This window comes from Crocodylus porosus, unplaced genomic scaffold (assembly GCF_001723895.1).
Source record: "Crocodylus porosus isolate Cpor-Errol unplaced genomic scaffold, CroPor_comp1, whole genome shotgun sequence".
In the NCBI taxonomy this organism is placed as follows: domain Eukaryota; kingdom Metazoa; phylum Chordata; order Crocodylia; family Crocodylidae; genus Crocodylus; species Crocodylus porosus.
Genome location: NW_017728913.1, coordinates 6,253,525 through 6,274,815, shown reverse-complemented (window position 1 = coordinate 6,274,815; position 21,291 = coordinate 6,253,525). Strand labels below are relative to the sequence as shown.

Below are 21,291 nucleotides of genomic sequence, written 5' to 3'. Positions count from 1 at the left end.
CTTATTACTGCCCCACAGAATTCTTCCATAACACAGCAGGAGTACAATACAGTCGCTAATCTAAAGGCAGCCTGACATTGACAACAACAGTCATGTTGTTGCTGCAGGAAGTTGGGGGGTAACCACTCCTGGACTGAAACCTGTGGTATGTGCCTGTTGCTATTCAGAGACTTCAACTAGTCTGGTAAAAAGAGGGAGTGCATAACCACTGCCAGAAATGAGAATACAGGGGAGGTCCAGGAACTGCAAATGTGCTTTAAAAAAAAAAAGTATCAAACTGAGGGCATGGGTCTTTATGGAGGCATAAAAATTCCACAATGCAGCAAAAGAGGGTTGTCAGATCCTAGAATCAGTGCATCTACAGAACTTCAGCCCTACCATTTTCTCTGTCCCCGACATCAAGGACTTGGCAAATTTTGTTCCAAGGAACACAGGCACCAGTATATAAGATAGCAATCAACAGATCATACAACATGTTGCAGCAGGGTAACTTAAAAGGAAGGGAGAGATGTACTCCCACCATGTTTTAGTGACATATAGATGCTTTACAATAAAAGGAAACAGTTGCAATATATTTATCTAATCTTCTGGTCACTGGTAGGTTTTGTTCATTCTTTAGAAACAGGAATCAAGCCAGACATAGTGGTCACTAGGCATTTTCCCCCTTTTCTTATCTCTGAGATTTTCCATTATTAGCGCATCCTAATTGATTCTACATATGGCTGGCCAGGAATCCTCCTTTCCTCTTCCACAATCATTTTCCAATCCTAAATCATGATAAAAAGCCTACTGTTAAAGTTCTTACAGATGAAATCCTACAACATTTCATTATGGAAACACGGGCATGGCATTTTCAACCTCTCTCTCTCAGGGACCAAGGCAGCATCCGACTGAAACAGATGCCACTCCTGTCACTTTTTGCTCCTGCCTACCATGGAATGGCAATCATGGCTGCTTCAAAACCAAGGGGCCCCAGAAGGGCATGTAGTAGGTCTGTTTTGGTTGATATCTCTAACAAGCAACAATTCAGTCTCTGACAATTCTTGGGCTACCTAGACCTGTTCTTACAACATCAGCATCAGATATTCCATACAAATGCAGAAGTCACTGCACCAAATGATGATATGGCTGTTGACTGATTGAGATACCCTATAGATCCTACTTCCCAGGATCCCGTTTTGGAGGAGAACGCTACCACAAACACGTCGCCCACAACCTTGGGTCCTGAAAGCATGTTCCACACATCTCAAAAGGCAGGGAACTAGGAAGCTCTTAGGGTTTTTGGGCTCCCTCCTACAAAGACTGTAATGCAGTAGGGTTCATGTACAACTTAGGGGTGGGGGCATGCTAAAGTTGCCACAAGGTGAACTTAAGACAGCCAAAATAAAAGCCTGGTCTAGTTCAAGTGTAGCAGTGAATCAGTGTTGAGATTCACCCATATAAAGAAACTCTTTCTTTTAAATAAGTATGCAGGTACAATTATTCTGCATTTGGCTGGCATCTCTTGTGAGAACAAGTCCAGATAGCCCAAGAGCTTAATCAGAGGCTGAATTAACACTTGTTAGAGATGTGTCAGCCAAAACAGAGGAGCAAGAGTCAGAATTTTTACTTCTTCACTCAGATGAAGGTTCTATACTGCAAATGAGTGGAAAGGCACAAGACAACCCACTGGCACTGCAGAAGGGCATCTGGTAATGATCCAGTACTCACCCCACCTCCAGGGCAAAAAGTTCTCACATTTGGTGCTGGCCTTGGTTGTATACCAGCCAAACAGAAGATAATCCAAAATGTAGAGTATCATGTCCACTAAAGATCTGTGCAGGGACAGCATGGGGTTGGTCAGAGACTGTATACTCAAAGTCTGCTGTTGTTGCTGGCTCCCAGGAGGTCAAGGGCCATCTAGGTCACAGATTCCAATGGCCACACAACACAAAGATGGGTGAAAAGGTTCTTCCCAGGGTTGAGTAGTGAAAGACTTGTGCCTCGGAAGATTTCCAGTCCAATTCCAAAGGGCAGGAAGGTTCAACCCACAGACTAGTCTAACAGTTTTGAGCTCCAAGACATTCATATGTAACTCCACAGCATCTAGGTAAAAGTTCAAGGGATCTGGTCCATAATCCCAATAAATTCCTCAGCCACTACCTAATGCATCTCTGTCAAGGAAGCAACTGAAAGACGACCACATAAATGCACTGAGCATGGGTGCCTACCCTGCAAGAACATTGTAGAGGGACTGAACCTCTGGCACATAGGTCAAATCTGGCCCACGGAGCCATATTATCTAGCCATGGGGCTCCCTACAGATCTGGGAATTTGGAGACAGGGGAGTGGTGACAGCATGAACTGTCACTTTAATAGCTCCCAAATTTCCAGGGTCAGGACAGCACAGCACAGCCAGATCCAGGCACACACCCACAGCTTGATCCCATGTGGGATCCAGTTCACAAACAAAGCCCATACCACTCATCCAGCTTGCAGAGCCAGAAGGTTGGGCTCCTAACACAGTTCTAACACAATGGTGCTCACGCTTTTGGCCCCACAAGCCAGAGGACAGGAACAGGGCTGGATCAAGCCCTGCAGGCTGAGATTGGGCTCTGGAGGCCCTCGCCTGGCCCTGCATACTGGGATCAGGCACCCAATTGAGCTCACGAGACCCAAAGTTCCCCAAGGGCCTGTAAATTTGGCAGCAAGGGTGCCAACTGCTCCTTCACTGCGAAATCTTTGGACAAGTGGGGAACCCTGCAGGCCAGGTAACATGGCACTGGGAGCTGGATCTGGCCGAGAGTTTGGGGGTTGAACATCCTTTGCTAGAACAGAGGCCTTTCTTGCCTATTTGATGCTTTGCTGGAATGGCAATCATGTAGAGTAATCCACAGCAGAGCTGGATGGGCTGCAGAAGGAATCTGACAAGCACCATCACATACCTGCATGCTCACATCATACACACAGAGACAAGCCTGTTCCAGTGTTGGTTGAAGAATGCAAGCCTGTGGCAACTAGAACCAGTCCTGTGGCAGGTATGCCTTTCCTGATTTGAAGCTGATCACCGCTCTTATGAGCTCTATTGCCCAAGAAGCCCCCCTCCCAATTTTTTTTCCTATACTTTGCCAGGAGACCTAGTCAGCAATAAGGCAGCAGTGAGTTTACCTCCAGCCCCGATCTCTCCCTCAGCAGCCAGTCAGGCAGGTTAGACACAAATGCCCTGCTTTTTTACGTAGGCTAGTAACCATTACAAGACATTTTGAAAAGCTCTATGTAAAGAGTCTGACTGCCAGCATCTCCCCAATGCCCTTATGCTGGAACATGAGGCGACAGGTCACATGGAATGACTATTAAAAATGTGTACGTACATGTATTTGTATGTACATGTGACACCACACATGCACACAGATCTATAGTGAGAACAATACCGAGACAAACTTCAAGAGGAAGATAAAGTTCCATCTACACAAAAATGCCGTTGTCTAATCCCCCCGACTTGCAAGGCTAACCTTGGATGTATTAACTAAGGCTCATTCTACACTCGAAGCATTTACAAGCTCCATGACTTTTGTTCCCTCTTCCAGCACGTGAAATAAATGGTCTTCATTAGAGTTGCACAAGCGCTTCTTCCTGCGACAGCCAGGGTTCTAAGTGCTATTCCAAGTAAACATGGAATATCACCGATTCTATCCATCTGAATCACTTCATTACCAACACAGACAGAGCTGCCTGCTAAGATGTTTAAAATAGTTCTCCCATCATGGCTCTGTGCATTTGGGACAGAGCTACCAGCTACACTCCACAGCTGCCTCTGCAGCAATCTTCCTATAGTTACTTAGCTCACAGTCCCCTCGTAAACATCCATGCCATTCCACCGCCTGTCCCCACCACCCCTCAGAAAGTTCTGCAATCATTCCTCCAGAACCACACATGCCATGTCCCAAAATGTACAGCCACCTGCAAGTAGGTGTTTGCAATCCCCCATAGTGAACATACACAAGTGGCTTGTTCAACCAGGATCTCCAGCCAACAATGGCATTAATGAAGGAAAAGCTCATGCAGGATTTAGGAATATCATGAGCTTGTGCTTGACCTTCTCTCTGACCCCTAAAAACACCCAGATAAAGTATCCTCTTTTCCTGCTACAATTCTTCTTCATTAGAGCTGCTGAACACTAGCAATATGATATAATGGCCCTTTCTAATTAATTTTCTAATGAACATCAGAAACCTCACTTGTTCCTGATAATTTGTGGTTCCCCCAACAAACGTAACCAGAATATTGATCAGGGAAACAATGGTGGAGGAACAGAGTACGTATGCGGGTCCAGTATTTAACTAGTTTAAACCAGAAGAATGTGGCAGCTGACAATGAATATGGAATAATCCAGTTGAACATTCAGGCATAAGTGTAGGAGACAGCACAGTCAAGGGCAGGTAGACAGGAAACTGAACAGCGAGCTGTGGCAGCTCTTTCTGAGGCTCCAGGTCATTTACACCAACTGGAGGTTTTGTGCACACTACACATGTTAACAAGGTTGCAACAAAGTTATTGAATAGAGGCAACCAGATCCCCCAATATAGTTACAGGTGACAAAGCTTTAGGCCCTTCTGTTTACATCGAATAACATACAAGTACCTAGCAACAGCCTGACAATCACATTATATGCTCAAAGTGGGGTTGAAATCACATGCGGTTGCTATTTACTTGCTATTCAAGTTGGCTGGGGAAAATAAAATGCCATGAGATTCATTAGAAAAAAAAATCCCTCCTCTAAATTTTGACTTCCCAAGATCTTTAACCTGCCTTGTTAACTGCCATATAAGTAGGTGTGCAACCAGCCAGCTAAAAATTACATTACAAACAAACCAAACAACCAAGTGACAAAACTGCAGCATTTCAGTCTTCATAGCATTAGTTCCAAACAAAAGTGAAGCTAAGGTGAAGAGGCATTTTTCAAAAGGGTGTTTTGGCAGAAGTGCTTTCTTTTAAAACTCTCAAGTTATTCATCTTAAATGGCTTGACACATCCAACAAGCAAGCAAACACAGCTTTGATTCCCTTCTAACATTTAGATGGCTTCCCGTCTAACATTTAGATGGCTATAGAAGTTGTGACACTTTAAAGAGCATCTAGACCAAGGTTTCAATTCGAATGAAGGAAGCAATTGCGCCAGAAGTTACCCTAAAGTGACAAACAGAAGTCAAATAAATATTTTCCCTAATTACTGACACAACCACCTTTCAGAATATCCAAGTCACACAGAGTGACCATTGCTATTGTAAGAAAGCAAGGCAACTATTTGGATTTATACACAGATAAGTATTTTAATCAAATCACGCAGTAAATGCCTACATTAAAAAAAACCTAAATTGCTGGAAAATGCAGGTTTTCTGAAACTATACCAGATATGTCAGGGGTGGTAGCACCTTTGATGAATAAAGATGACCACATAACGCAAAGGAAAAGGTAAGGAGAAAACCAAACCTTGCTGGGTAGAAGGGGTTATTTTTAGGTGCCCAATCTCCTTTCTTTTTCTTGAGTTAGAAACTAGCACATTCAGAATTGTAACAAAAGATGTAGATATCTCTCTCCACAACTGTGAAGTGAACCTTTTCATTACTCTGGCATTGTACTCAAAGAGCTCCAATTATGATCAGGGCTTTATTGTGCCAATGTCTCAGAAGACATTGCTCCTGGCTGGAAGCGTTTACAGTTTCTGGAGGGGAAGAAATCAGGCTACAGTTTCATGGAAACTGAAGAACTGTCAAAAAAAAAGTCTAACAGCATCTTTACTCTTTTCTAATTATAAAGGACATATAAACAGCAAAATAAATAAAAATAAAGAAGATGCATACTTATGCTTTGTAGTTCATCCTTTAAAAAGACTTCTCAATTTTCTTTCCTTCATTAGAAGTTTTCAGTAAGACTTTGATTCAAGAGGATTTTTAAAATTGAAGCTTTCCTCGATTAAAAAATAGTTTCTTAGAAGTTCCACTGGAAATTCCTGATCTGACGGCTACTTAAGTTTAGTTCTCCATTTCCTTTAAGTGGTGGAAAGGAACATTTTTCTGTCCAGAAACTGAGAAGCCATCAGATAAAAGTTCAATAAGGACAAAGGCAAAGAGTCCTGCACTTAGGACAAAACAATTCCATGCACTAGTACAGACTGGGGGCTGACTGGTTAAGCAGTATCTATGCAGAGAAGGACCAGGGGGTTACAGTGAACAAGCAACTGAATGTAAGCCAAGTGTGCCCTTGTTGTGAAGAAAGTTAACAGCATCCTGGGCTGCATTAACAGCAACACTGCCAGCAGACTAAGGAAAGTGATTATTACCCTTTATTTAAACACAGATGAAGCTGCATCTACAGCAGACTTCAACTATCTGAAGGGTGCTTACAAAGAGGATGGAGCTAGACTGTTCGCAGTGGTAGCAGATGACAGAACAAGGAGCAGTGTTCTCAAAATGTAAAACTTGGAAGTTTAGGTTAGATATTAGGAAAAAACTCTCTCATAGGGAGGGTAGGTAAAGCACCGGAAACAGGTTACCCAAAGGCTAGGGACAGACATTACATCCCTTCCTGGTTTAAGTTAAACCAGACTCCCCCGGCATCCCAGATGCTTTGCAGTCCTGGGCTGTGCCATCTGCTCCAGAGAACAGGTTTGGCCCCACCCCTCTGCTCCCTAACCAGAGCTCTGGCGGAGACTGCAGGCACAGCAGGGTCTGACTGGATTCCCCCTGTGCTCACCCCTTGCTGCTCTCTGCTCAAGCAGGGATCCCCCCCTTTCTCATCTCCTACAACACAGACCCCAGCCCCACAGACCCTAGGTATGTGGTATGCTAGCTAATGTTGAGAGGTGCACATGCATGTGCATGCGCCCAATTTCACTGGGACAGGACAAAGGCAGACAGGACAGTATTCTCCTAGTGCTTTTCAGAGCTAATCAACAGGTCAGCTGGTAATGTTCCTCAGTTCTTTCCTTGGAAAAAGCTGTTTAAGAGTTTGAACTAATGGGAGAGGCTTTTGTTTTGTTGGGCTGATAAAGCTGTGTTATCAACTCTGCTGCTTCACTCACCTGTCAGGCTCACAGACAGTATGAAGAAGCAGGGAGAGGGAGATTGAAAAGCTCCATATCATCAACAGATGCATGCACTGCACACACACCCCTGTGCCTCAAGAGTGCTAGCCTGGGGCTGGGGTCTAGCAACACTCTGCCCCTTGAGCAGCAAGCGGGGAAAGCCTTGAGATGATGCAGGCATGATGGGGGTTTACACCCCTCCCTAACCAGAGCCTTCTGCTGGGGCCTGGCCATGCCCTCCCCCCCACCCCCAGCTGAGTGCTGTGGAAGGGAAGGGATGGCTGCCCCCAACCTTCTAGTCTGAGCCGCTGCAGGCATGTGCCTGCATTTCCTCAGTTCAGAAGGGATGTCTTTATGCTTACACACCGATTCGGCTTAAGCAGGTTAAACTAACCTGCAAAGATTGAATCAACTCAGGCTCAGGCTTTTTGAAGGTATGCCTGTAGCCAAAGATGTTGTGGAATCTCCATCCTTAGAGGTTTTCAGGACCTGGCTGGGCAAAGCCTTGGCTGGGATGATACAGTTGGGCATGGTCCTACTTTGAGTAGGGAGTTGGACTAGATGACCTCCTGAGGTCCCTTCCAACCCTCATTTTCTAGGATACTGCAAAATATATTCTAAGACCAGGGCCATTTGTAGACAGTGGTATGCCTGTATAGCTACACCAGCTTCTTACATGAGCAGAGCTCCTACCATAGCTGCAGTTATACTGGGAGAGCTGTACTTTTGCCAGTATAACTCGCTCCAGCACTCCTTCCCATGCCACAGTGAAATAAGGTACAATAGTTATAGCACAGTTTTGCTGGCAAAAATGCGTCAACACTAGGGATTTTGCCAACACCATTACATCCATCACAAATCACACCTCACCACACTCCTGGCCAATACATGAACACCATGAGACGTCCATAATATAACCCTGACACGGGTAAATGTTTTAAGGCAGGGGTTTCAAAAGTTTTTATGCCATGGCCTAGCAGTCACAGATGACCACAGCCACAATTTACAGCCAGAAGACAGGGAAAGGATACCCCCACCCCCCAGGCAGGGGGGTGGGTCAAACCCTGCACTGCCATGGGCCTTGCAAAAGGAGCTGCAGCTTCTTCGCCCAGCTTTGGGGGGCTACAGTTTGCCAGTCCACAGCCACTTCCAGCCCTTCAGCCGACTGTGCTGCAAACCAACAGCCAACCCGCAGCCCAGAGATTGAGAACCCCAGTTTTAAGGAGTTTCAGTATTCTCAGTTGAAATTTCTGTATGACCAGATACTCAGAGTGGCCTTGGTCAGAAATTTAAATGAATTCAAGACCAAGATTTAGTGATAATTCTTACTTAGAGCCTCAAGTGCATTGGGCTGTATTACATTTCAGCCCATCTGTATATTCTTACCTCCTGCTCCTTGTTTCTTTGCTGATTGTTGTTCTCTTCCCCTGAGCCAAGCTCTGCCTTAAGCTCTTTCTGAATAGCCAAACAGTTTAGCAAACACTTGAACCCTCCTAAGCTACCATTGTTTCCTACTCTAGTTTACTAGAGGTCAAACTGTTTTTTTAAAAGCAAATCTCACACCTATCTGTCCCAAGAGCATTGCTACAAGGCTTAAAAAAAAAAAAACAAACAAAAAAACCCAGCATTTCAAAAGTCTTTCCTAAATGAAATCTAATGCTATAAGTTACGCAGACTATAATTAAGTTAACTTAAAAATTGAAGGCAACACAGACAAAGACTTTTCCTCTGGCTCCTACATGCAAGTGGAAGCACTTAATACACCAACACTAACAGGAATAATAAAGAGCCTATTATTTAGTATGCCAGACCGCAGAGCCAGGAATGGGCAAAAATGCAAAACAGGAAGCTGTAATAGCTGAGATGGCAACCTATATGCAGCCAGGTTTCCTGAGGTATTCAGCAGGGTCAAAATTCACACCTTTTGAAACAGTACAGTTCTTCAACAGTTCACTATAGTCATAGGTCTCCATTCTAAATAGCTCTACTAATTACATCACCAATACAGCAATTTCCTTTTTATGAACCTGCATAGGTCTAAAGCCTCAGTAAGATAAATCTAATGAAGACTGATCTCTAGTGATCAGACCAGAGAACTGCAGGGCGTGAATCCCACATCTATTCCTAACTTGTGCAAATTCACACGGTGTAACCGTTATAGTCCGTTACAGACTCCTTGGTTTCCCCTTCTGTAAAAAGGGTGAAAATAACATATTTACTTGAATCCAAGACAAGTTTTCTCCCTCTCCCTCCCCCAGACAACACAGGAAAACTCAACTGAAGCCCCATTACCTGACCCAGGCTGGGATGGCTCGTCTGGTGGTAAAGGATGGCTCCCAGCTGGCGGAGTGCATGAGAGAGCTGTTTCCACCCATCGTACTTTGTTCCTCTGGTTCCTCCAACCGTGATCCAGCACAGTCAAGAGCTGTTGCTGCATCTCCCTGGCTGGCCTGTGGCTACCACTGTTACTGACTGCCCCAGAGCCAGAGCAAAAATACAACAGCAGAAAGTAAATGGCCACAAGCAGAAGACATACACAAGGGACAGGGGGAAAGATGCTGGCCCCTCCCCTCATTCATCCTCCCCATGCTACTGTGGTACGCAAGGCAAAGACGACCTTCCACTGATTAACTGTAGATATCGAAAATTATAATGGTTATAATTTTCGATATACAGAATCTAATTATTGGGGTGTTATCTTAAATTCAAAGCCATCTTGGATATGGCTAAATAAAGTACTTTAGAAAAACTGATAAGGTTATATGAGGTCCTTGAATGAAAAGAAGTCATAAGTGCAAAATATTAAGTCACTTTACCACACTAACAACTGTGGGTGCCTGTACATAAGCTTGGAAGCTGCTCCAATATGCTGCAGTTACAGTGCATTACAGCAGACTCCAACTAGCCTCCACATCTCTTGTATAAGCATCCCCACACTTGTAAAAAACAAACAAACAAACAAACAAACAAACAAACAAAAAACCATGAAACCTGTAAGGGATGATTTATAGCATCTGTGAAATTATCCCAAGTGGGCAAAAGCACAATCCAGTTCGATTCCAAGTAGACAAAACCACAGTGGTGCAAGCATCCACATCGGCAGTGCCCCATCTTCTTAGCCTGTAAATCCACCCTGCAGCTCTTGACCCAGCTTCTATTCACCTCCTCACGAAGCATGACACTCCTTCTAGTACAAGCTTACCCAGGATATGAGCAATTTTTGGGTCCCCTAGTTTGGAAGCCACTGATCTACATGTGAAAGTTTCTATATACAACACGAAGAACTGTGTTTTGCACGTAGCATGGGAACAACTAACTGTGTCCACTAAGGTGGAATTAGAGCAGAAAATAAACTTATCGAACAATTCTTTGGGGTGTAATTGCTGGTGTATATACAGGATGTTAGAAATCAAGATGACAAAAAGCAAGCTAGATCATGGCAACCTGAGCCTTGTATAAACTACTTAGTTCAGTAGCAAAATCACATTGGAGGAATGGGGGGGGTTCCGTGCAAAATCTAGTCTAATAGAGCTACAACACGGATGGGCAAAATGTGGCCTGCCAGGCCATTCTATACTGTCCGCAGGGCCCCTAAAAAATTTAGAAAATTAATATTTATCTGCCCCTGGCTGCCCATCATGAGGACCTTGATGCCTTGCCAAAACTCAGTAAGTGGCCTGGCCAATAATTGCCTACCCCGGTCTACAATATGTTTTTGCAAGGTTGCTTTGACAAACGAGTTCTTTTGCAGCTGTTGGGTTGGCTTCAGAAAACCAGAAGCACTGCTGCAAGTGAGCTGGAGACCTCAAGTACTTTTACTGAAGAGTTAAGTCCTCTAGACTCTGTTGCAATGGTGTAAGTGCATACAATGACAGTATTTTTTTTTTAAATCTTTGTAAGAGGTGTTCATAAGAAAGCCAGTAGTGGTCAAGCACTTCTTTTTATTTTTTTACAGTAAGAGTTAGAAAATTTCCTCCATTTAGACAGGGCTTTTACTAACCAAAACCGATTAGCCAAAACTGATTCTAAGCCTGTTTATAGGTGTAACATTTTTAGCTCAAGTTTATTTAAATGTAATTAAGTTAAAAACACATCAGCCCAGCAATTTCAAAATCTACATTTACCTTTCTGGCCAGATCTTCAGCTCACATAAATCTGAATGACTTAAGTTACTTGCAATAGATTTAGCTTGCTGTTACTTCCCTTACCCAAAAAATATTTCCACCCAAAACCTTATTAAGTTGGTACTGAATCTAATGAGAAAACTACTCTGCATACAGAAATTATGGACATTTCTTCCACTTAGTACAAGGGCTTGTTTACAGTAAGAATGCAACTTAGTCAAGAAGTGTGAAGTTCTAAAAGCTGAAATGCTGTTCTTGATTGATTTCTATATGGACATGTATTCCAAAATAAGATCACCTATCTAAGGAATGAATCAGGAATAAGCATACTGGAATAACTCCCAGTATGGACAAGCCCAAGAAAACAGACAATAAGAGACTGTGTGTTATCAGATACAAAAACTTCAGGTGCATTTCACAACAGATTCTGACGACCTTAAAGCAGCGGTTCCCAATCTGTGGTATGCATACCACCAGTGGTACGCGTTAACAGATTTATTATAATTACTTTACATGGCAAAAATTTGCTGGTGGTACTTAAGGTTGTATCATTTTAAATTGGTGGTGCACAATCTGTCAGTTTGGGAACTGCTGCCTTAAAGGAACAGCATCTTCACACACAATCAGGGATTTAGCACTGCTAATCATTTAAGAGTTCTGGAATATTTGGCTGAAATTCTCACATGAACAGGATTTTGAGTAACCATGAAAATGAGGAAAATCATCATGTGTTTCCTGGTTCGATCAGGTCATAAAATACCATTTAAATAGGGCGAGCATGTGTCCAGGTTTTCCCAGACACGTTCTCTTCATCTGGGCAGTTTTTTAAAAATATCAACAAATGGCCGGGATTCTGCTCTGCTCAGCACTGAAGTTTTCTCCAGCACTTCCTGGGTTGCCCCAGCAAGGAGCTGCTTGGGATGGGAGAAATGAGGGAGGGTGATTGGGGGCAGAGGCATCATGTGTATCTGCATGCATGCTGGCAGCTAGTTTATGGGAAGCAGGGGTGGAGAGCCAGGGCATGGAGACCGCTGGGGGGTGGTGCATGTGTGAGTGTGCAAGGGGGCACTGGTGGAAGTGCCTGCCCTCCAACAGGGAAAGGGAGTGGGGGTGGGGTAGAGGGCTGCAGGTCAGGAGTGAGGGGCACCAGCAGGTGGGGGCAGGGTAGGGGGCTGCAGGTTGGGAGTGAGAAGTATCAGCAGGCACAAAAGCGGCATGGGGACTTGGTCTGGGGACAGGACACAGGCATATCACTGCCCCCCCCCCCCAACAGGTGTCCTGTTCTTTGAAACTGGAAATATGGTAACCTGAATTAAAAATAATTTAGCCCTTCACATTACTCCTCTTTCCAAAAAGTGGAAAGAGAAAACATAGCAAAAGGAAACAAAAACAAAAGACCCCACACCCAGCCCATCCACAACTTCTTTAAAAGCTTCAAAATACGTAAGACTAATTTTAACATAGAGAGAGTCCGAACTGGCTTCTGACCTCATCCCATCTCTTTACTGCTTGAGCAGCTTTCTACAGCTTCATCCCATTAAATCATTCACCATGTGTTATGCGCCTCCTTGCTTTACAGTGGCTCTGGGAGGAAACGCTCTTGTTCCTGAGCTTTTCCCACTGATTTGTGAACCAACGAAGGACAATGTAATTCTATTCTACTCTAGTTCTATACGGCATCTTATTTTAAAGGCACTTTCCATAATCTTATCTGAGCACCTTAAGCAAGGCACACCCATCACATGTTGTTTGTTCCCTTATTCTGCCCCAGGGAGAAAGCCGTGCAGTGTCAGGTCTTGTTCTGGTAAGGTGTTTTCTGTTAGTTTTGTTTATGCCCATGTGCCAGTACAGACATAATGTTGTTATTTTGCCCAGAGAAAGTTAAGAACAATAGAGGCGGCATCATAATAACCACGACCTAAAGAAAAAGTTCTTTACCTAAGAATCTAACCTTCCTTCCACACAAGGCTTCAGAACACAGTAAGTAAAAATTCTCCATTCAAACTGAAAGAGAATGGCGAAACCAGAATTCATGTTCCTTAGGTGTTAATGGTCTACCAAACAACCAGCTTTCTCTCTCATAGAGGCAGCTTGGCAAAGTTAAAAGAACAAATGACAAGAATGGTCATGAAAAGCTTTTGCCAACCACTTTTGTTTCTAAAGAAACATACCAAGGCACTTTGTTCTGCGATTCTTTGGTATGATGGGGATGGTCAATAGCAAGGAGCACAGGAGACTCACTGACAAAAAAAGAGCAGCTAACTGTTCCTCAAACTTTATTCACCTACATTGGGAAACCAGTGACAACGCAGGCATGCAAACAAGCTTACAGAAAACTACCACATACGTAAACTAAAAGAATAAGAGATTTGATATTTTTTGGTTAGATGATCTTTAGAGATTAATGAGGTCCTTTCCCCCTTTATTTAGGGAATGAAGTAAGTTGCAAATCATAGTTTATTTATTAATCAAATCACCAGGATAAGTCCCTTTGGTAATACAGGGAATGAAAGGCAGGAAGCTCATTTTAATTATTCTGCCTCAAACTGCAATGAAACTCATCATCACAAGCATCAGTGAAATGTATAGGTAGAATAAAAATAAATATGCAGCCCATTAACACATGACTATGACCCAACAGTATGTTCCCTCCTCCAAACCCTTTTACATAGAAGCTAGCTATTTATGAAAGAGATACCATCTCTATGAGTCCTAATTAGCTTGTTACAATGGAATTCTTCAGGACTTCACCTTTAAACACAATTACATAAACTTTGTTATAAAAATAGCAAAATATATCCTTTATTATTTTAGTTTGATTAACTGATATCAAAACTACTCCATTTCAGTAATTTCATTCTGTGTTACCTGCGATCCAATTTGATCCATACAATTCCCTCTATTTAATTTTAAACAATAAACATTGCAGAGACTATTTTCAGCATTTGGGTGTGCATGCACAAGTGTGAGAAACTCAGCCTGTAACCAGAGGTGGCTAAGTTTAAACAGTCATTTTTACATTTTTCCCATATGCTACCTATTTAGAATGCTAGTCACTGCAATCATTAATACCTCAAATACTTTTTATACAAATAATTTCTTTTAACAAGCCTGAGCTATCATGTTCATCTTATTTCTACACACACAACATGACATCTTGAATTATACACTATATTTATTCACTACAGCTATGGACCTGGTCAAGCTCTCCCTCCCCAGTCCATCTACAATATTTCTCCTGTAATTTAGACGGCTGCAATAGGCCCAACGATTTTCTTCATGGGATCATCAGGCATGTGTGGCACTGATGTAATTCAAGTTATTTAAAAAAAAAAATAAACACAATTTATTTAAAATCAGTGCACATCCTGTAAATTGTATAGGTGCAAGTTAGATTAATATAAACCTGGTTTAAGAAGTGCCATGTATTTACACAGGACCTTTTGCATTAGTTTAAGTAGTTTCTACACAGATACTAGTGACATCAAGTCATTTTCTGGGCTTAGATTAAGCCTAAATATCTGGCTGTAAATGCTGAAATTCAAATTTTGTTTTGGTTTTTTGAATAGATAAGAGAAAGGAGAAAGTTTGAATGCTATGCTTGCACTTTCCCTATAGCTAAGGGTGCAAACCCTTGTTAGTGTCTTTCAGTTTGAAGCTATTAAGTACAAGTGATTTTTACACCACTGAGTTATGAAGAAAAAACAACAACAAAACCCAGACAAACCCCAAAAGCCCACCAAAACAAACAACAAACAACCCACCCACCCACAATTAAGGCTCTTCCTACAATCATATTTACACAGTAAGTATTTTAAAATGGATACCCAATTCCCAAGTTATACAATATTGTGTTGATATTCCATATATCACTTTGATGTGGTTGATTTAAATGACAAAAGTTTGCGAGTTAAATATTTCTGAAGAGCATTAAGTGCTTTAATTGTGACTGTCTATACTTACATATTTAGACAGTCTCATCTGTTGCCATGTTGGAAAAAAATCCTTTTTACTAAGCAGAGAAATATGAAATAATGTTTTTAGAAATCACCAGTGAAACCACATTAATGATCTGCTTATGGGCCAAGTCAAAAGTAATACTTGCTTTTGGATAATACTACTTTGAACAGTGTCTGAACATAAAAGACATGCTTAAAAATAATTTGTTCCCCTCCTTGATTAGGCCTCACATACATGGGAGAAACTGAAGGACACAGGTATTCCAGTAGAGCTCCCTCATGATGAGGGGCATGACAGCAGATTCAAAGTCTCTTTAATTTCAGTATAGTGTACTCATATGAAGAAATTATTCAGGCACAGCTATGACAAATGTAATATCCAGGATAGTTACATGGATTAAATTACCCATGTAGATGAGAGGAATAAAGTGCTTCTTTAAAAGAAAGTCTAATAGTTGAAAAGGAAATCAAATCTCATTTTTATACTCAACTCCCCAAAATCTACAAAAGAACTGCAAGCAATATACTATACACACACTTACCACCAAGTAGCATCTTGACCACCAAGCAACAACTTAACATACCCACTGTGGCACACAAAATGTTACAACAGGGAAGCACTGGGATAGTACATGTGACCTTGGTACTACAGTGCAATTTCAACAGAAAACCAAATACAGATGTGATTCTTCAATGTTGAAGAAGCTAATACTAAAAAATCCTAAGAACAAAAGAAATATTTAATTGGCAGATGTTTAATTCAACGTTCTAAATACAGAGCATTATTCTCAAATAAACTAAAAAAACTACACTACATCATATTCCTTTGATCCACTTCAGCTCCAGAGCGTATGAACAGCCAAAAGATATGTGCAAGATATTGTAGTCATTCAGATTTTGTAGATCTGGACTCTTTACTAGAACACTGTTGTGTTCCTTGGAATCAGCTTGTTTATTTTATGAAGTTTTGTGCTTTTTCCTTCAAGAAAGGCAGCTTCCCTTATGCAAAAGAACACTTATTCTCAGCTAAGATTGCAGATCTTTGTGACCAGCAACTAGCAATTAAAAGAAAAAACAAAACAAACAAACATAATCCACCTTTGTCCCTCCTTGACTCCAATATTTCTTACCCAAGAGTATTTAGTTAGAGATAAACTTCTTCATCAGATAGGATTCTTATTCATTTATGGACATGGTTATCCTGATACAAACCCTTGTACAGCGACAGCTCTATCAATATAAATATCAAAGCTAACCTTCCAATGACGAGAAAACTATTCCTGAATAAATCAGCTTTATATTCCTCAATCTGCACCCAACCTGTTGAAGAAAGAAGGGGGGGGGAGGGGGGAAGGTGTATTTCTATAACTACAGCAATTCAATTAGAGCAGTCATGTTTGTATTTGACAATCCTTAAAATATTAATTTCCCAATAAAAGACACTTTCTTGATTAAACCTTTAAATCAGGTGTCTTTACACATGGAGTAAGAGATGGAGGAAAGGCTATTTGTATTCACATTCAGAACAGCCCTACAGATGGAAGAATTTAGATAGGTTTGTGTCATCGAAATAAACTGACTTCTGCTATGGAACTTAACAAGTTGTCATCAAAAAAACAACCAAAAATGAAGCATCAGAAGAATCACATTTTAACCACAAGACAACATGTGACCTAAAGTCAATTTTCATAGGTTCTAAAGCTCTCCTTTCCATAAAGTTACTTTGCTAATCTGTGTGTGTGGGGGGGTTGTTATGTTTTTTAACCACAGCACAAGACTTCCTTGTGGATTTTGCTGTAAAAATTGGACAAGGAGCTTCACCTAAAAATGAGTTAAATCCTTTACATCATCTAGCCAAGAAAACAACTCACCTAAAAGGGCATCTTGTTCTGATCCAACTGAACTTGTATAATTGGTGATTCTAAACAGGAGCATTTCTTAGTGCTCTACCTAACCACTTAAACTCATGAAAATTCATAGCAAACCTCCTTATCAGAGTGAGAGCTTTAGCTAGACAAGAGATTTTTACCTCCCAATTAGAGACCATAAACGATACATGGAAATTTCACACCAGTCAAACCAGACAGCAACACTTTTAAAGTTTGCTGCCTTTAAAAAAAAAAAAAAAAAGTGCGTGCGTGCGTGCGTGCACACACACACACAAACACACTGGCAATTTGGGAAGGGTACAAGACAAGTGGCAGCTGGATTTACCATGCCTCAAGATGATTTTACTATCTGAACAAATAGCAAGAAGATTTCAGATGTTTAGCATACAGTTAACTTATCCCATTATCTGTGGCATGCTAGTTTCTAAACTATTTAGAGCAGAAATATGCATCTTAAACCACAGTTGCCTCGACTAAGAAAAGTACAGTGACCTATGCCAAGTAGTATTCAAAATTACTGTCTGTTCCAAAATAGGTCTGGTCATATAGTTCAAAATTAGAGGTGCACTGATACATTGGTCCCATACCAGATCAGCACCAATAAGGAAAATAAACTGCATCAGCAATCAGCTTTTTTGGGCCAATGTGGCCAATAAAATGCCTCGAGCACACGCAGCAGCAACACAGTATGCAGGACGCCAGGAACCTAGCTCAGCAGTGTGGAAAGCAGCCAGGTCCAGCTGGTAAATATGTTGCAAGGGAAGGGGTATGCAGAGGGAAGGAAAGATTGTGGCCCCCAGAATGAGGGAGGGAGTGGGGCTGGGGCAAGCGCTGCAGTGGGGGACAGAGCCACGAGCAGCTTGTCCAGAGAACATGGGGGGGGGGGAGGTGGCAGTGGCTTCTGCTGCTGTACACCCCCTGAGGGCACTGGGGGGGCATGCCCCTGGATCTGCACACAGGACGAAGGCAAGCTGCCACTGAGAGGTGGGACTGGGGTGGTGCTGGGCTCTTCCTGACGGGGGGGGCGGCTAGGCCAGGCTGTGCAAAGGGGGTACCTGCAGCCATGTCCCCAAGCACAGATTAAAAATCAGCCATTGGTATTGGCCCAAAAATTCTCTATCAGTGCACCCCTATTCAAAATATGACCAAGATACCACAGATTGTCCAGCTCAGTTCTACAAAGCAGCTGAACACCTCTGGTTAGTGCTCTTATTAGAAGAAAGATCACTAGTATGCAGGAGAAAAAAAGATTAATGATATGTTTGCCTGCTTTCTTCACTTTGTTGTTAGACTATGTAGCCAGTCTGAAAAGACTTGTATTATTCATTTTCTGACCTGGAAAAAAAAAAAAAAAAAATGATCAATTTAGTTAAAATTCCCCCACAAAAGACATACTGTTTATACAATTCTATTATTTCAGCTAATAACCACTGCAGAAAGAGGTCAACAATCAAGCTGCGCATATTCACACATTTCTCTTCTTCAGGCTGTAAGTCCCAGTTTCAAATCCTCTTCACAGCTTGCAAACTGTACATACGTTGCTTTCTTTAACTACTGCACCACCCATATTTGAAGCATAATGGACTATGCCACAGACGCTTGCTTTGCTGCCCTCATAATATGGTTTAATTATGATGACTGAACTAATAGGCTCACATCATAGACTTTTACAGGTTGACCCCATGTCATCCTGATGTATCATTTTGCACCAGTACAGTGCTGTAAATCAATTTAAGATCTCCAGCAGGTTGAAAAGGCTGGTAATGATGCTCTCTCTGCAGTCTCAGGGGACTCCGCATTATACACAACTTACATTATTTATAAAGCCTAGATGATGCCTCCATTAGCCTTGTAAGGCTACACAAGTGAGAGCTTTTATATATGCACACAACTTGGACTTCACAGACCCGCCTACTCCATGTTAAATATGACTGTTTTTAGCTTTTTTTAAATTTTGAGTTCTACATTTGTTTTTAACATGCACCTATTGACTCAGATTTTAGTACAAAAATAATAAAAAACTAGTAGTTAATAACAGAAGCAACATCAGTTTTAGTAACCTTGATATCACCTCATTATGTTATTCACTATGCCTTGATTACGTAATTTGAATGCAAATACTAGTAATTTATCAGCTTTCTGTATTAATATTAACTGTCAAATATTAACACAGAAACTAGGGAACCTCAACCTTCAGTTTATCCAGTCAGTTTTCTTAAATACATGAGATCATCAGATCTTCAAGGGTACATAAAAATGGCAAGAAAAGAGGGAGAAGAGAGAGGGGGAAAAATGTATTTGATTACATACCTAGTGGAGGAAAGGGTGAAAACTAAAGCAAGGACAAATCTGTTTAGGGAAACCTGAGCTTCCTCAAACTGATCCTCTCTGGAGGCAGTAGAAGGCTCCCAGATCACCCAAGTCCTGAGAAGTCCCTCTCAAACCCCTAGTTACAGTGCAAGATGGTGTTCAGGCTCTAATCCTGCAATTCATCACAAGAATATCCAATAAACAGGTTAAGTTTAATTTAGCATAAAGAAAGCCTGAAATCAATTACTGTAGGAGTCAAGAAAAAAAAATAAAAAACAAGTACACAATATTTATTATGCCAATGTGCATGGAGAATCTTATACCGACTGCCCTACACAGATCTCCAGCTCAGATGGGTTTTTATGCTGTCAGTTTTAACTGGAAGCAAACCTCCCATAAATTTAATGCACTACAGACTAGACTAAAATCAATTGTAACACAGCAAGTTCCTTCACACGATTCTCATTCATTGACACAGTGAGGTGCAGGCACTTGGCCACATGAAAAACTACCACAATCAGAGGCACAGGTACAGAAGGAAAAAAAAAAAAAGGAGCCTCTGCAGCTTGGTGAGCTTGTTCTGAGCCCTACGCTGTATGATATTCAGAAGTCCCACAACCCAGCTAGGTTTTACACCCAGGGAAGGAGCAAATCAAGGAAGACAGAGCTGCCAGATTTTAAGCCACGACCTGCTTGAAGCACAGCCTCTTTAAAAATGCAGTTTTCTAAAGATGCCACATCCCCTGAATTATCCTCCAGTAAACTAACCACATGGCTAGGAGTAAAGTTGAGCAGTGCTCTTTTCTATTTGTTATTGTTCTAGTTGATAAAGCTGGGGGAGCAGGGGAAAGAAAAAGGGGGGTGGGGAAACTGAAAATTAAGAGCCATGACACTCAAGAGTTCCCCCAAGTCGCACCCGTTCTCAGGCACAGCATCTATTCTCCCCTGCCTCCCCCCAGATAAATAAAGTCTCTGCCTACAGCTAAGCAAAAAATACTCATGTATAGTATTAAGCAAGCTACAAAAGCCAATCCACACATTGCCTCCAGATGATAAAACTAGTATCAAAGGGAGGAATAGAGCAGTCCTGACTGAACCCTAGCCTCCCATTGCCTCCCACCCCCCCATCTCGCACATGGCAAAATCCAACAGGATTTATGCTGGCAAGAGTGCAAGGCTGACCGCTTGCATGCCCACAAACTTGAATAAAAGCCTGAGGGTGAGGCAGGGAGAGAAGATGAAGGGCTGGCAAGTCTCATCATCTTCTGAAGCACCAGCAAATCAAAGGCAGAGAAGAAAAAAAAAGATCTCAGGGAGGAGAGAAAACCCCTCTGCATCCAGCCCTGCTGAAGGAGAAGCATTTTGTGAGTGAACTCCCCTTGACCTCAAAGCACAGATTCCTTGTGGAGGGGGGAGGAAAGAGAAGGAGGAAAGAAAAAAAGCAAGAAACAACCCCCCCCCCCCGCCTTGGCGGGCCAAGCTGAGGGGAAAGAAGCAGAGAAAAAGGTTTTCCCCCTAAATCAAAACAAAAGGAGGGCAGTGGCGCTGCCCACAACTCCTGCAACTTCCCCACAATGGGGCCAGGGCAAGAGGCGAGGCGTCCAAAGGAGGAGAGGCAGCTCCCGGCCTCCTCCCAACAAAGGCAGCTCGGCGGAAACCCGGAGCGGCGGCGGGCTCTCACAGAGGCATCCCGGCATGGCCGGGAAGGAGCAGGACGCGAAGCGGTCAGGCGAAGTGCACCCGCGCTCCCCCGCCCGCCCAGCAGCGCACGCCCCGCGCTTACCGGAGCCGGAGCCGGAGCCGAGGCGCCCCGCGCTGCTGCTGCTGCCTCCTCCGCGCCCGGGTCTAGCTGCGCGCGGCGGCGTCACGGAGCCGGGAGCGCACACGCAGCGGGAGCCGCCGGCTCAGCGCTCCGCTCCCAGCTCCCAGCTCCCGCCCCCGCCGCCG

At 42.7% G+C, this 21,291-nt stretch overlaps 1 protein-coding gene across 1 annotated transcript in view; it reads right to left on the bottom strand.

The window, feature by feature from the left end:
• SMAD1 (SMAD family member 1) overlaps positions 1-19,442 on the bottom strand; it is a 65,835-nt gene extending 46,393 nt beyond the window's left edge. Inside the window, exon 1 of the mRNA XM_019534434.1 lies at positions 19,345-19,442. The gene's annotated coding sequence lies outside the window, so the exon portion shown is untranslated. The remainder of the gene's footprint in view (positions 1-19,344) is intronic.
• Between the last annotated feature and the right edge of the window lie 1,849 nt (positions 19,443-21,291).